The sequence below is a fragment of the Armigeres subalbatus genome, chromosome 1 (genome assembly GCF_024139115.2).
Source record: "Armigeres subalbatus isolate Guangzhou_Male chromosome 1, GZ_Asu_2, whole genome shotgun sequence".
Classification (NCBI taxonomy): Eukaryota; Metazoa; Arthropoda; class Insecta; order Diptera; family Culicidae; genus Armigeres; species Armigeres subalbatus.
Genome location: NC_085139.1, coordinates 153,215,484 through 153,232,376, shown reverse-complemented (window position 1 = coordinate 153,232,376; position 16,893 = coordinate 153,215,484). Strand labels below are relative to the sequence as shown.

At 41.1% G+C, this 16,893-nt stretch overlaps 2 long non-coding RNA genes across 2 annotated transcripts; both read left to right on the top strand.

Moving 5' to 3' along the window:
* Positions 1-88: 88 nt before the first annotated feature.
* Positions 89-922, top strand: LOC134207508 (uncharacterized). The gene is made up of 2 exons (XR_009978380.1): positions 89-361; positions 429-922. It is a non-coding gene; the product is annotated as an uncharacterized LOC134207508 (long non-coding RNA).
* Positions 923-1,586: 664 nt separating this feature from the next.
* Positions 1,587-2,700, top strand: LOC134207502 (uncharacterized). Its single transcript, XR_009978379.1, has 3 exons — positions 1,587-1,879; positions 1,949-2,158; positions 2,220-2,700. It is a non-coding gene; the product is annotated as an uncharacterized LOC134207502 (long non-coding RNA).
* Positions 2,701-16,893: the final 14,193 nt, after the last annotated feature.

The window sequence follows — 16,893 nt, the reverse complement described above, 5'->3', positions numbered from 1 at the left end:
GCGTATATGTAATAAATTGATTGCATACAGAAAAAAAAAATTAAAATGTTATTATTTAATGTTTATTTTTATTAATGACATAAAATATATACAATGCACAATAATTTATTGTAACGTGTTTACAATCCTACACTGTAAACTCGGCATTACTCATTAATGTGCAAAAAATACACATTTTTTGATGACATATGAAGCTGTCAAAATAATGGGTATTTTGAAATTTTGTATAATGCGTGAATTGTGCCCATTTTCATACTCCAAGCATTTACCCATTAATGGGTGAAAAACGAATTAAGCTGTTTGTGATTTCAGAAGCAGAAGTGGCAGGCGTTATTTCGACAAATTCTTGGTTAAACAAAACGTAAGTCAGTTAGTTATATTAATAAGAATGCTTTTAATCTATTTGCTTTTTTGTTTCGTTATTACAGTGTTAGCTAATTATCGCTCAATCGCCTACATAAAATCTTGGCGAAAATGTACCCCCGCGGGAATTCACCTCGACGGACACAGCGGATTACAACACGACGACATTTAGACGTATTTCCTGGAAGCAGAGGCCTTGGTGGACGGCCACTTACGAATCTGGGACTGGGCGCTTGCTTCAAATCAAACTTCAGCTGCTCCTCGTATTTGCAGGATGGAGAAATCTTCCCGGAAAGGCCCGGCTGGAGGCCACTCATGGATGTGGCTCTGCACTGATCGCCTCAAACCAAACTTCAGTTGCTTCGTGCTCCGCATATATGCAGCTTAGCAGAAACCTTGGCGGACGGCCACTTACGGGTCTGATCTCACCCATGGGTCTGATCGGTTTACTTCAAATCAACATGAATGCATCTGACATCTTGAGTTTGTTGTACCTATATTTTTAATAATCTAAATATATTGAAATAAAAATTTGAACATTCCAGGAAAAAATCCTAAAGTCTCCATCCTATTTATTACATGCAAATTCAAAGAAAACAAAAATCCAAATAGTCCCTCGTCGTAATGCCAAAATGGGTATTATTTACTCCTTTTTCCGAACAAGAAATTTCCGATAAAGAGTAAAATTTACCCTTGATTTTGACGTACAAGCCGTTTACCCATTAATGAGTAAACGCTGTTTACTCTTTTAATGAGTTGAACTATTTAACTTCATAATGGGTACTTTTTCACCCATTAAAGAGTACTTTGCCGGCACAGTGTACCAAAAATCATTTTTTTAACTGTTTGTCACGCGTTACGCACAGGGGTTGGGGTAGTTCTGACAATTGTTATACACGCTTAGATCAGTTTACCTATATATGGGTACTTCAACCACCCATATTTGGGTACTGCAAACATTACTCATATTATGGGTGAAATGTACTAAGAAAATTAGTAAATTTAACTCATATTATTGGTAACATGACTCTACCCATATATAGGTAAATCAATTTACCCATATTTGGATGAAAAAATAAACATTAGCATCAAAACCACAACCAAACTAATAACAAGTTTTGAGGGCGTGTAATGTATTTATATAATGTCGGAGTTCGTTCGGTCAGCTGAAATAAAAATCAGGATCAGCTTCATCCGAACGCAGTGGAAACAAAAATATTTGCAGAGGACACCCTGTCCACAGAGAAACAGACGTCTCACTCAACACATGTTCCATCGTTCACCTTTTTAACGGTGGATTCAAATTTTTGTAGGTGGTCAATCGGCCACCGATGGCGCTTCCATCGGATTTGCTTGTGTTTGACGTTTGCACACTACCGCCATCTGGTTGCCGTTTGACCACACACACTGCATTTAGCACTGGGCGATAATGCTTCCGTGACGACGATTTTGATTGCATTTTGTTCTAAGTGAGACGTCTGTTTCTCTGTGCCCTGTCCCTGGCCCCGATCAAAAGGTAAGTTTAAATAATAATCTGCTCCTCTAACTTTTATAGGTAATCAAACTACCTTTGTCACCCTTATAGGAACAGCAGAAGTCGTGAAACTATGCAGCTCGAATCACAAGGTTTTCCGCTGTCGGAAGTTCCGTTTTCGTTCGTGCCAGAACTGAAAGAATTCGACTTGCGTGCTGTGAAATACTTGCACCCGCCGGCACTCAAACAAGTGCAGTTCCTACTTTTTACCAATTGTTCCAATTGTTATGACCAGCAGATCCTCGAAATCCACCCATCACGGTAAGAGAAGCTGGTGATTTTGTGCTATCAGAAAGACTTTATGTGTATTATTATGTTTCAGGAAACCGCTGGCCGCGACAACTAGCAGCTGCCGTCGATCTACAAGCCATGGCACCGCTAGCAGTTGCAGGGCGATACTACGAAACTCAGCACGGCGAATGCAATCATCGAACAGGTTGGAAAGAAAGCTCAGCTGGTAATTTGCGACGGGGCTCCCGATGTGACCGGTCTTCACGACATCGATGAATACATTCAATCTCAGCTGCTGCTGGCCGCCCTCAACATCACAACTCACGTCCTGGCCGAGGGGGGTACATTCATTGCGCGATCAATTTTCCGCGGACAAGACACCACATGGAATGAATTGTCATCGGGAATACCTGGTTTGATACTGCGAAGTGTTCAACGTGATGGGCAGCAGGCACGGATATTCGGCAACATGTCGACGGCACCAGCTTTTACTTAATCAGATCCGGCTCTTGGTGTTCCCGACTTTAAATTCATTACTATCATATTTCAGTCTGCTGAATGGAGGCTCGAATTACCTATGTATACTTTAAATCATTTTTACTTGATATTATATTGATTTATGATTTTTTCATTAAAATTATTTGTTTCTTTATATCTTTTCGAAAAACAAAACAAAAACACTACCTAAATATGGGTGAAATTTACCTATAAACCGATCCTATAGAAGTACCTATATATGGGTGAACTGGGTTTACTCATAAATAGGTAAATGGAAATTCACCCATATCTAGGTATGTGCACTTTTTGATGATTTTAGGTACTCTTCACCCATATTTGGGTGAACTGAACTAAGCGTGTAGATTGTTACGAGGGGGTGGGGGGTTTTCAAAAACATCGTATTTCGCGTTACGTTATATTTGAACAGACCCTTCCCCCCTTCCCTCTATGTAACACTTTTTATATGAAGCATCTGAAAATTGTGTATGGATCGTCACACTTCAGGCAAGCCCCCCCCCCCTTCCTAAGCGTTACGTAATTTATGGATGTTCCCTAGGATCTTCATTACTTCGAAGTTCGAACTATATTCACCGGTGCTATAATAGCCCTCACTGTTAGATGACTTTACTCATTAATGGGTACTATGTTATTGTTGATATTATTCCAACCGTGAAAATTTCACCCATTTTCTTGAAAAAGTGCCACTACCCATTTTAATGAGTAGTGGCGCTTTTTAAAGAAAATGGGTGAATTTTTCACGGTTGGAATAATATCAACAATAACATAGTACCCATTAATGGGTAAAGTCATCTAACCGTGTATATAGCCGAAAGGCAAGGGGTAAACCACTCGGCACAATGTGCCGCCGGCACTTTTCGGCACACTTTCATCACGTCTGGGCACCCTTCATCACGATTTCCTATTTTGACAGCTGAGCCTTCATACACAGAGATGCCAGATTTGAAGACATGTCTTCAATTTGAAGACATTTGAATCTCTGTGAAGACATTTATTTCGTGAAGACATTTTGAAGACTTTTCAAAATATTTGAAGACTTATCTACTTATTTGAAGATACTTGAAGACAATCAATAAGCCAGCGAGAGAAAAAATAATTTTATTTCTTAGTTATAAATTCTGCGACTTCTGTATGGTCGGGGTTCAGCCAAATCACACCAAGCAAAATTTACTATTTTTTGCCAAGGTTTTCATGTAATAGATTCACTTGGTCAAAAATCGCATCGGACATCGTTCAACGCCATAGCTGAGGATCCCTTACAACAAATGTACGCTTGACTTAACATGAAATAATTTGACGTGAAAATACAGTTAAAAATACGACTCAGTACAAAATCCAGGGGAAACTCGTTTATAATAAAAAAATAAATAATTTTAAAGAATATTCTCTTGAATTCTAACAATTTGTATGTTAAAAAAATAAACATTATTCCACATCAGTAAAACAAGGAGATTATTGAATTTACAAACCTATTGGATTTTGAAATTTCTCGCTTATAATCGTAATTTTAATATTGAAGACATTTGAAGACATTTTTAAAAGACTGTGAAGACATATGAAAATATCTTCTGGCATCCCTGTTCATACATGAAATGTCAAGAGTGTAAAAGTAGTGCTGTCCAATGAGCAGCTCGAAGTAGCTCGAAGTTGTTCCTGTCACGCTCATGCCCGTTTGTTGACAAAAAAGAACGAGCAGGACGGGAACAACTTCGAGCTACTTCGAGCTGCTCATTGGACAGCATTAGTAAAAACAATCAACCATCATCAATGAAATTTCGGAACTGAAGCACACAGCTAGTGGTCGTTGGCCACATTTCCGGATGACGGTTCGAGAACATTGAAAATCCTCCCAGTGAATACATTGCAGATGATAGTGCTGTCCAATGAGCAGCTCGAAGTAGCTCGAAGTTGTTCCCGTCCTGCTCGTTCTTTTTTGTCAACAAATGGGCATGAGCAGGACAGGGAGAAACTTCGAGCTACTTCGAGCTCTCATTGGACAGCACTGATGTAAGTATCATGAGTTAGGAAAACAGAGTAGATTCAGAACTTTGCAAATCTATATTGCAGAATCTCAAGCTCAATCTTGCGTTGATTGCAAGGAGTCGGACTGGGCTCTGTCACTTCCAGAAACTTCGTCAGTCTTGGATACCAGCGGATAGACGGAAAAGGAGTTGGTCATTGATGAGGATCAGTTACTGGATTCGAATTGCAGCACTGCTACTAAACAAATCTCCGACACCGCCTAGCCAGTGCTGGAAATCAAGGTTCTATTAGAAGCAAGATTGAAGACATTGAATGAACAATCACTATAGGACGGCAGCTTCATATATTCGACCGCATGTCCTGAAAATATTAACGGTATGACGAAGAGTTTCAACAAGACAGGCTGGAGGACAACTGTACCGGAGATCCCACGCGTGCAACTGTCTTCTGGGAGAACAATGTCTCGACGGAAGTAAGTCGTACGTGTCCAATCATGCCTGGAGAATTTCCAATCACAACCTTGTGCATTCTGTACGGGAGTTCAGGTTTGAACGAGATACTATTCTCCATTTGCTGCTGCAAACCATGCCGTCAGTATTGTGTGCGTACATACAGCATTTGGAGGATAAACCAACAGGACCAACTTGGGCCTAATGAAATTGACCTGCTTCGCGATGAACTACACCGCGTTCTCCTCAAACAAAAGCGTTGAATCGATTCAATTGAATGTGTTCGTGGTGAACCGTGTGCTAAATACGTGCAACATGGCTACAGGAAAAAAAGGAAAGTGGGCACAATTCTGCTGTATATATGCTGTATAGTATGGAGTATGCCGGAGGAAAACGCCAAATTTGGGAAGAAAACTACCGGATTTAGATCTAATTGTGGGCAATATTCAGTATACAATAACAATATGCTGATTGCACCATAACTGGATAGAAAATTCCATTTCACTTAGGCTAAAACAGTGATGTAATACTTGGGCTACATCACTCTGGGCTGGTTCAAATTTGACGATCCCAATTCATGTAGGTATGCATAGTCCTCATCTCTTTGTTGGTCATGTTGGTGACGTTTGCCCTAAATTTTTATCGATCTCGCATGATGCACTCGTTCGAAGTAACCGTTTCCAGCATTCAGGAATTATAGATTCTGAAAAAAACAAGTCAAATGCAATAGAATGCAACGGTAACGGCAGGATTTTATAAAAAAAATATATTGGCTTAACGAGACTCCGTATCAGTCAATGCAAATCGCTTGATCCGTATTTCTATCATCACCATCACGGGCCACCGTATCAGATCATCAAGGTCCTTAAGTCCATAATTTCAAATCGGAAGCAATGCACACGTCGTTTTCCATAGCGAAAAATTATTAAACTGATCTTTACACCGTCTAAGACGAATTAAGTACTGTCCATTTAATTCCACCAGTTAATTTTCGTTATCTTTGCAGATACGTATTTCGACCACAACTGTGTGGTCGTCTTCAGTGTCTTGTACTTGACTCGTACAAGACACTGAAGACGACCATACAGTTGTGGTCGAAATACGTATCTGCAAAGATAACGAAAATTAACTGGTGGAATTAAATGGACAGTACTTAATTCGTCTTAGACGGTTTAATACATTCCACTAAACGAGCTTAATATATTTTTCTGATCTTTACACTTTTTTCAGAAAGTCGTTAGTTTTTTCGAAAGTCTGTAATATTGATATTATGTTTACTCCAGACACGATGTTTTGTCATAAAAGGCCCGGGAGGCCGATATTTATATATTAATCAACTTAGCCCAACGAATTGAAGTGGTGTCCTATGTGCGCAATTATCAATCAATAATTGTTTTGGCACTCCAATGGGAATCCAGCCCCAATGTTTCCTATTAAAAATGGGACAGATCGAAATATAGGATTAAAAGTATTGCCAAAAAACTATGTTTTATAATACATCAGAAAGGCAGTATTACCGCTAGGTGGATTAATCAGCGTTTTTATTTTATATTGAAGTAATCTCATTTATATCAATAAATCAATAAATGTGATAATGCGCATATTTGAAGTAGGTATATTATAAAAAGGCAACTCCTAATAAAATAACGCATTAGTCATTATCGTTTTTTTAAGCTAACATGCTATTATTTTATTTTCTTGTCATGATATTTATTTGTTTAAAAGATTTATTCTTGCTGTTGCTGTTGTGTTGAGCCATGCTTCTGCTTGGATCTTTGTCGGTATACTTAGAATGCTGCTTTTCTCTCTGAATCCTTTTGCTGCTAGTCAACTCACCGACGGCGCTTCTGATCGTTTCTTATGCTGTTCTGATTATCGATTTTTCGCTTTCATATCCGGTTCCTCCTTTAGCGATTATGGGATCCCATGTGTGTTGCTGCTGGTGATGCTTATGGGATCAAAACATCGAAAGCAATGAACATGGAATCACATGGAATCAAAACATACGTTGATGAGCCGAGGGTAATATAGGTATATGGTCACCACGCCAGTATAGAATTTCGCTTGTACAGGATGAACGTCACGGGCACGGCACGGCAAATGCTGGGTAAAGCGTACCATTGGTACTTCGCGTACCTGAAGGAATAAAATAGACCCCATCTCGCGGTCCTTAGCCTCTTACCCAGCAACTCCTATCCCTACCTCCCCGCGGTGCTGGCCGGGATACGAGCAACCTTAGGGAAGATCGGGTAACCAACCCCGGTGGGAACTATGGTCGTATGCTGACAGGGAAGGGGGGGTTTGCTCCTCTCCGGAGGTGCAAATCTTATTGAGCGTCTGTTCTCCATGTCAGGATCGGCTCACAACAGCGTCTGTTCTCCATGTTAGGGGCGGCTGATCATCGTCCGAGTGCCAGCGAGGGACTCTAAGTGAAACTGTGCACCATGGTCCACCGGAAATAAGGAGGAATGGTCCTCCGGAAATTTAGGGGGTTTGGTGTCAGGCCCTGCAAGCCAGCCTTTAAAAAATCATAAGCAACGAACAATCAACAAGAGAGTACGGACCGGAACCATCGACGAAGACCACTGCGACGAAAAGGGACTAGCGATTGGAAACTCGGTTCGTGGAACTGCAAATCTCTCAACTTCATCGGGAGCATACGCATACTCGCCGATGTGCTCAACGACCGTGGATTTGGCATCGTAGCGCTGCAGGAGGTTTGTTGGAAGGGATCAATGGTGCGAACGTTTAGAGGTAATCATACCATCTACCAGAGCTGCGGCACCACACACGAGCTGGGAACAGCTTTCATAGTGATGGGCGATATGCAAAGGCGCGTGATCGGGTGGTGGCCGATCAATGAAAGAATGTGCAGGTTGAGGATCAAAGGCCGGTTCTTCAACTTCAGCATAATCAACGTCCATAGCCCACACTCCGGAAGCACTGATGATGATAAGGACGCATTCTACGCGCAGCTGGAACGTGAGTACGACAGCTGCCCAAGCCACGACGTCAAAATCATCATAGGAGATTTGAACGCTCAGGTTGGCCAAGAGGAGGAGTTTAGACCGACTATTGGAAAGTTCAGCGCTCACCGGCTGACGAACGAAAACGGCCTACGACTAATTGATTTCGCCGCCTCCAAGAATATGGTCATTCGTAGCACCTACTTCCAACACAGCCTCCCGTATCGGTACACCTGGAGATCACCACTGCAGACAGAATCACAAATCGACCACGTTCTGATTGATGGACGGCACTTCTCCGACATTATCGACGTCAGGACATATCGTGGCGCTAACATCGACTCTGACCACTATCTGGTGATGGTTAAACTGCGCCCAAAACTATCCGTCATCAACAATGTTCGGTACCGACGACCGCCGCGGTACGACCTAGAGCGACTGAAGCAACCTGATGTCGCCACTGCATACGCGCAGCATCTCGAGGCAGCGTTGCCGGAAGAGGGTGAGCTCGATGGGGCCCCTCTTGAGGACTGCTAGAGTACAGTTAAAGCAGCCATTAACGACGCAGCGGAGAACAACGTCGGGTATATGGGTCGAAGTCGACGGAACGATTGGTTCGACGAAGAGTGCAGACAGATTCTGGAGGAGAAGGACGCAGCGCGGGCGGTTGCGCTGCAGCAAGGTACCCGGCAGAACGTGGAACGTTATAGACGGAAGCGGAGACAGCAGACCCGCCTTTTTCAGGAGAAGAAACGCCGCCTGGAAGAAGGGGAGTGCGAGGAGATGGAACAGCTGTGCCGTTCTCAAGATACACGCAAGTTCTATCAGAAGCTCAACGCATCCCGCAAAGGCTTCGTGCCGCGAGCCGAAATGTGCCGGGATAAGGATGGGAGCATCTTGACGGACGAACGTGTGGTGATCGAAAGGTGGAAGCAGCACTACGAGGAACATCTGAATGGCGCTGAGAGTACAGGCAGTGAAAGTCAAGGCAGCGGAGGAGATGACTACGTCAGTTCAGCGGACGATGGAAGCCAACCAGCCCCCACCTTGAGGGAAGTTAAGGATGCCATTCAACAGCTAAAGACCAATAAAGCAGCTGGTAAGGATGGTATCGGAGCTGAGCTCATCAAGATGGGCCCGGAAAAGCTGGCCACTTGCCTGCACAAACTGATAGTCAGAATCTGGGAAACCGAACAGCTACCGGAGGAGTGGAAGGAAGGGGTTATATGCCCCATCTACAAGAAAGGCGACAAACTGGAGTGTGAGAACTTTCGAGCGATCACCATCCTTAATGCCGCCTACAAAGTGATATCCCAGATCATCTTCCGTCGTCTGTCACCATTAGTGAACGAGTTCGTGGGAAGTTATCAAGCCGGCTTCGTTGACGGCCGCTCGACAACGGACCAGATCTTTACTGTACGGCAAATCCTTCAAAAATGCCGTGAATACCAGGTCCCAACGCACCATCTGTTCGTTGATTTCAAGGCGGCATACGACAGTATAGACCGCGTAGAGCTATGAAAAATTACGATAGACGGGGATACCTTCGAGGTGGTCGAGGAATTCGTCTACCTCGGATCCTTGCTAACGGCTGACAACAACGTTAGTCGTGAAATACGAAGGCGCATCATCTGTGGAAGTCGGGCCTACTACGGGCTCCAGAAGAAACTGCGGTCGAACAAGATTCGCCACCGCACCAAATGTGTCATGTACAAGACGTTAATAAGACCGGTAGTCCTCTACGGACATGAAACATGGACAATGCTCGAGGAGGACTTGCAAGCACTCGGAGTATTCGAGAGACGGGTGCTTAGGACCATCTTTGGCGGTGTGCAAGAAGACGGTGTGTGGCGGCGAAGAATGAACCATGAGCTCGCCCAACTCTACGGTGAACCCAGTATCCAGAAGGTAGCTAAAGCCGGAAGGGTACGATGGGCAGGACATGTTGCAAGAATGCCGGACAGCAACCCTGCAAAGATGGTGTTCGCTTCCGATCCGGCAGGTACGAGACGGCGTGGAGCGCAGCGAGCGAGATGGGCAGACCAGGTGCAGAACGACTTGGCGAGCGTGGGGCGTATCCGAGGATGGAGAGATGCGGCCTCGAACCGTGCATTGTGGCGTCAAATTGTTGATTCAGTGTTATCTGTTTAGATGTTAACTAAATAAATGAAATGAAATGAGGATGAACGTCGATGGTGAATAATCCGGAGACGTCTAATGCATATGAGGTGGCGCTTTGATATGCCGCCTGTCTGATGTCCCTTATTATTCAGACTCTAAAGCAGACGGTGTGAACCCTCCATCCATGAAACTTGCATTTGAATAAACATTATTTCGTTCCGATGGCCGTCCCATCAGCTGTTCTGGAGACAATAGTGGCGGTGGTAGGGATATCATAGGTGGCAAACCACTAAAAACATCTTATTCAATACATCTACTTTCTGGAGGCATCTGCGGAATTGGCACTAGCGGAAGTTTCCATTCGTAGGAATTTCAAAATTGCTTTTTCGAACGAGTTTGTGTATACGCCACCCGGATGACTGAAAATTAAATTAGCTGCACAATTATTGTCATTTATGTATATAAAAAAATACTTACTGAAGATAGTGGTTGCACTCTTGTTATTTCGATAACGATATAATTTGGAAAAATCCGACGTAAAAAATTTGGCGAAATCAATTTTACATTGATTTTGTGTTTTTAAATAAACATAAACAAAACAAATTATTTTTCCGTGATGCCATCTATACATAATAGCCAGTGCTCCCAAAAATAATATTATTTTTGCTTCGGCACATATCGGCACAATTTAGGCACAGTGGGGCCAGTGTTGGTAAAAACTCAAAATCTCAAAACTCATGGATGATTCAAATCAAGCATGAGTTAAAACGCACCCAACTCAGCACCTAAAAACTCATGGATGAGTTGAATCATGCATTTGAATCATCTTAGGTTTTCTTTTGTTCTCCTTCGTTAAAAACAGAGAATTGACGTTTGTCGCATAAAATATTAGACACTCTTTTATGTATAAGCAATAAATTGCCCCCAAAGTGATTTCTAATGCGTTTTTAAACCAAAATGATTTTGTGGCAAATGAGTGAAATGATGCGTTTGAGCATGAAAAATTCAAGCGTGATGCATTCCTTTCAAATCGCAGGCGATTTCGTTCGCACGGGAGCGCTCGTTGATTGAGATTTATGAGTGATTTTACCAACACTGAGTGGGGCACAATTAGTCATTCTGGAACTGTGCCGAGTGCTTACCCCTTGCCGAAAGGCGAAATATAGTGCTACACACTTAACTCAGTTCACCGTATTCGGTAAATTTTACCGAAATCTCAACAGCCGAACTGTTCGGTAATTTATTTTACAGATTTTTTGTAATTTTTTCCATTGCTCAACTGTCAAAATCACAGAAAATCAGTTAAATTATTTACCGAACAGTTCTGCTGTTGAGATTTCGGTAAAATTTTACCGAATTCGGCGATTTATTTTAAGTGTGTAATTAAATATACACTCTGAGAAAAATCTATACTAAATAGATTAAAAGTCATTCTATCTGGCTATTCGCCTGGTTGACACCGTCTTAGTTTATATGCTGGGAATACCGCGTTAGTATAACTTTGGTTTATACTAGCTATAGTATAACTTTCCGAAAATCATATAGTGTATATAAATTCCGCATGCATACGGTTGAAATATTTCAGCATTGAATGTTGTTTATGATTTCATTCCTGATTGTAAAAGAAAATTAAAAAAAACACATTATTTATATATATTACTAGCTTAATATACCCGGCCTTGCTCGGAATTGCCAGTTTGGTTTGCAGTTTTCTTCTACAATTGGAAAATGATAAAACCAATTGGTCAACAGGGTAATTGTGTTTACTTATTCATACTTTATCATTTGATTAAAAGAAGGCTTTTGGAAACATTGACTGATTTTGAAGAAGGGATCGTGGGTTTGAAAGGTCTTATTCCGGGCAAACGTATATTTCTAAAGAAGGAAAAACATCCATCGATGCTATATTCCGGGCAACGCATGTTTTTAAAGAAGGGATCACACCCACCATTGCCTTATTCCGGTCAAATGCCTACTTTTAAAGAAGCAATCACATCCACCATTCAGAAGGAAACACATTAATCATTGCTTTTCACTGGGCATACCATTATTCCGATGAACAACAATTATCATTGTTTTATACCCAGCAAATGCAAGATTTTTCTGATGCTGTTCATAACTATCTCATATGTCCTTCATGTCGAATGACCTTGGGCCAAATAGTTTTATGTTAATGACCTGCTTCATTCAGGGATATGCCATTTTCAGGGAAATGTCATATTCTGGGATATGTGTATCGGGAAGTATCATTTTCTGGAAATATCATTTTTTGGGAAAATGTTATTACCGGGAAAATGTTATTGTCGAGGATTTGCTATTTTTAAGGAATTCGGGCAATTTGTTTTCGGAGCATTGTACAATGTCAAAGAACCTCGGATGTACTAAATAAGAGGGATTTTAAATTAAGTCGTTTTCTAAACAATACCCAATCCTAATACCCACCTCCCATTCCAAAAGTACTCAGCCTCTCTATAATAGTTTCCTTTGGGTAGACATTACGTATTACGTGTTTGGTTTGAATTGACCTATGCGATAAAAAGGTATACTAAATTGTTCGTTCAATAAATATACCCTCTCTCTCATTTAGCTATGGCACTCCTACCCAGTCTGATATAGTCTACCTTAGACAGATAATATGGGTTCCAAATTTGGTGGACATCGATAAATGGGTTCAGAAGTCATGCTGAATTGATCGATAACTAAACAATACCCCTCTCCCACACCCTCCCCCTTCTAAAATGACTTAACCACATCCACTAAAATCGCTTCCTTAGGACAGACAATTTTTGATAGAAATCGGTTTGGTTCAAATCGGTCATGAGGCTCAGGATTTACATTGAGTTGATCAATTGCTAAACAATACCCCTCCCCCCATACCCTCCCTCTTTTGTAAAGAGCATCCGTAACTTTCTATCGTTGTCTCCTTGTGATAAAGAATTTGTGTTCCGAATTTGGTTGAAATCGCCCAAGGGGTTCAGAATTTACACTGAGTTGATCGATAACTAAGCAATACCCCTCCCTCCACACCCTCCCCCTTTTCCAAAGAGCATGTTTAACCCCCTATCGTCGTCTCCTTAAGATAAAGAATTTGTGTTCCAAATTTGGTTGAAATCGCCCAAGGGGTTCAGAATTTACACTGAGTTGATCGATAACTAAGCAATACCCCTCCCCCCACACCCTCCCCCTTTTCCAAAGAGAATACTAAACCACCCTATCATCCCCTCTGTAAGATAAAGAATTTGTGTTCCAAATTTGGTTAAAAATGGCCAAGGGGTTAAGAATTTACACTGAGTTGATCGATAACTAAGCAATACACCTCCCCCCACACCCTCCCCCTTTTCCAAAGAGAATACTAAACCACCATATCATCCCCACTGTAAGATAAAGAATTTGTGTTCCAAATTTGGTTAAAAATGGCCAAGGGGTTAAGAATTTACACTGAGTTGATCGATAACTGAGCAATACCCCTCCCCCCCCACCCTGCCCCTTTTCCAAAGAGCATGCTTGACTCCCTATCGTCCCTTTCTTGAGATAAATAATTTATGTTCCAAATTTGGTCGAAATCGGCCAAGGGGTTCAGAACTTACACTGCGTTGATCGATAACTAAGCAATACACCTCCCTCCACCCCCCCCCTTTCAAAATAGCATGCTTAAACCCCCTATCGTCCCCTCTGTAAGATAAAAAATTTGTGTTCCAAATTTGGTTGAAATCGGCCAAAAGGTTCGAAATTAACACTGAGTTGATCGATAACTAAGCAATACCCCTCCCTCCATACCCTCCCCCTTTTCCAAAGAGCATGCTCATCCCCCTATCGACAGCTCTTTAAGATAAAGAATTTGTGTATCAAATTTGGTTGAAATCGGCCAAGGGGTTCAGAATTTACATTGCGTTGATCGATAACTAAGCAATACACCTCCCCCCACACCCTCCCCCTTTTCAAAAGAGCATGCTTAACCCCCCTATCGTCGTCTCCTTAAGATGAAGAATGTGTGTTCCAAATTTGGTTGAAATCGGTAAATGGGTTCAGAAGTTATGCTGGAACATACATACAAACATACATACAAACATACAAACATTGAGTTTTATATATATATAGATAGATATTATCAATTCTTGCATCGTATACAATATGTAGGCTGCTGCTAGCTTCTTATGTTCATAGATGCCATGGTAAGGCTGGAACTGGTTTGGGGATACATGAGTATTGTGATTTGCGGGAACGGGAGCGCAATTCCGGAACATCATAAAGTTCATTATTTTCTTCAAAGCTTCCTGCCTGTAGTCTCTAGGAGTGTGTACGTACATTTGCAATGGGAAGTAAGTTAACTGATGGTACAATTAGGCTAGAAGGTTATTATTTTCCATGGTGTTGCTGGAAACTCGCTTCATAACTGCCGACTCAGCTTTTGGGATAGATTGTGTCGAAAGATGCGCTTTTTTTTCGGAATATTGTGAAAATCGGCTTCCTGGTGAAACTTCCAGACCGTGTCATCTGAATGCGACAACTTCCTTCGGCAGAGGTCCAGTTTCCTCACGAAGCAAAGGAGAGATTTTCCATCTTATTTCGTTGTCTCCATCGGTCTTCCACTTCATCACCTCTCAAGCTTCTGGCATATTTTCCAAAAAATATCATGATAGGGAACATGTGCGCAGTAGAATGGTAGAAGTATCGGGAACGTTTTCAAAGCACTAGATGTTGAACATTTCCTGGTAGTTGCAGCTGCAAAGTATTGAAACACAAAATACATAAATAATACTTTGTAGCAGGCTTTGGAGCTATTAATCTACAAGAAATATATTTATCTTACCACGATAATGATGATTAATATTAAGCAACCGGGAAATAAGAGATTAGTTTTCAATCTTGTTAATCTTGTTGCAGAACAGGAGTTCCGTAAACTTCAAAATGAGGGAATCTTTTAAAACTATCAATAATAAAAGCACCGAATACGAGCATCGGTTAGGTTCTAATGCACTATAGTATACTTTTTAATCTTAGCTCCGATTAAATCGCGGTAATGTCAATTGAGTTTAAATTTTAATCTAAGAATGTTTTACTTTATTTCTGAGTGTAGATAGTGGATTCTACTATCTATAGCAGTGATGGGAAATGTCAAAAAAATGTCATGGGGTTGCTATTACTAATTTGCTAATAACTTTTTTTAAAAGTTGTTTACAATTCGGATTTTTGTTTTAACATGTAATGCTTAAAGGATCCTACAACTTTGCCAAACAGGTCATTGTTCTAAATATACAGTGTGAGGCATGATAACGAATTTAAAAAAATGTCACGGAATGTCATGACATTAATGTCATTTGACACTAATTCGGCTCTCACGCCGCCAATTTCAGTTTTAGAGCAATGACCTATTAGAAAAAGTTTTAGTATCCTTTGAGTGCTTTATGTTTATATAGAACATACGATTGTAAATTACTTGTGAAAAAAGTTATTAACAAATTAGTCCCATGACATCGATATGACATTTCCCGTCACTGATCTATAGTGCTAATGGTTACCTGGGTACTAGGGTGGCTCAAAAAACACTTTTTCAAATTTTTTGATGGGCCGCCCTCTTATTCGATTCTATTTGATGCCCTGATGCTCTGGACAAAATTTCAGTTAACGTTTGGGTAGTGCTAAACTCGTTGGAAGTTTATATGGAGAAATGTATGCAAAACCATCCAAAAACAGTGCTTTGCAGTTGGATGGCACAATTTACGATCAAGAAGCATGATATTCATTCAGTTCTTGTAGAATTAAATACAGATTTTTATGCTGAAAACCGCGAGAAGATTAGAGTTTATTAGACAAAGATATTAGTATTTTACTGGAGTGTTGTAGGGGTGAATTTATTTCTTTTCAAAGGTAAAAGAAACGGCAAACTCTAATCTTCTCGTGGTTTTCTGCATAACATTCTGTATTAAATTCTTCAAGATCTGAATGAGTATCATAGTTCTTCATCGTAAGTTGTGCCGTCCAACTGCGATTCACTGTTTTTGGATGTTTCTGCGCATACATTTTTGCATATTAACTTCCAACGAGTTTAGCACCGCCCAAACGTTAACCGATTTGGCTGAAATTTTGTCCAGAGCATTAGGGTATCAAATAGAGCCAAATAAGAGATAACTGCAAAATGTTTACTTTTCAGTTAACGAATGCCGTTCGATAACTGCAACGCATTCTAGACGTCAAACGGTTGTCAATCGACGTCAAATGTAATAAAAGTGCATCTAAATGTGCAGCGCAATGCAGCTGTCATTGAGTTTGACATCAGTTTGAAGTTTAGCGGTCCGATAACTGCAAAACTGTTGCAACTATCGAATTGCAGTTAAAAAGCATTGCAATTAAATGACTTGCAGTTATCGAACGTCTACTGTACTTACACGGAACCGCGAAACAACTCACTTTATGGTTCCTTTCACTCAAATTCGCCCTTGCGTGGAAGAAGCCAAAAATAAGTTAAATGCGAAAAAATCCGGTGAGTAATTTGCCTTTACTCCCGTATTGATATTTTAGTTACTAGATAAAGATTGTCGCTTCGGTTCCCTTTATTCTGCTGTCCGAAACATGTGTGGTACATACCTGTCAAATCGTATGGATTTTCCTTCTTTGACATTTAGCTCCCCTATACTCGCCAGCAAAAGATGTTCCGGACAGCGACGACAGCGACAATCTTTATCTAGTAACTAAAATATCTTTTTGTCTACCACAGTTTTATTAGGCTCTT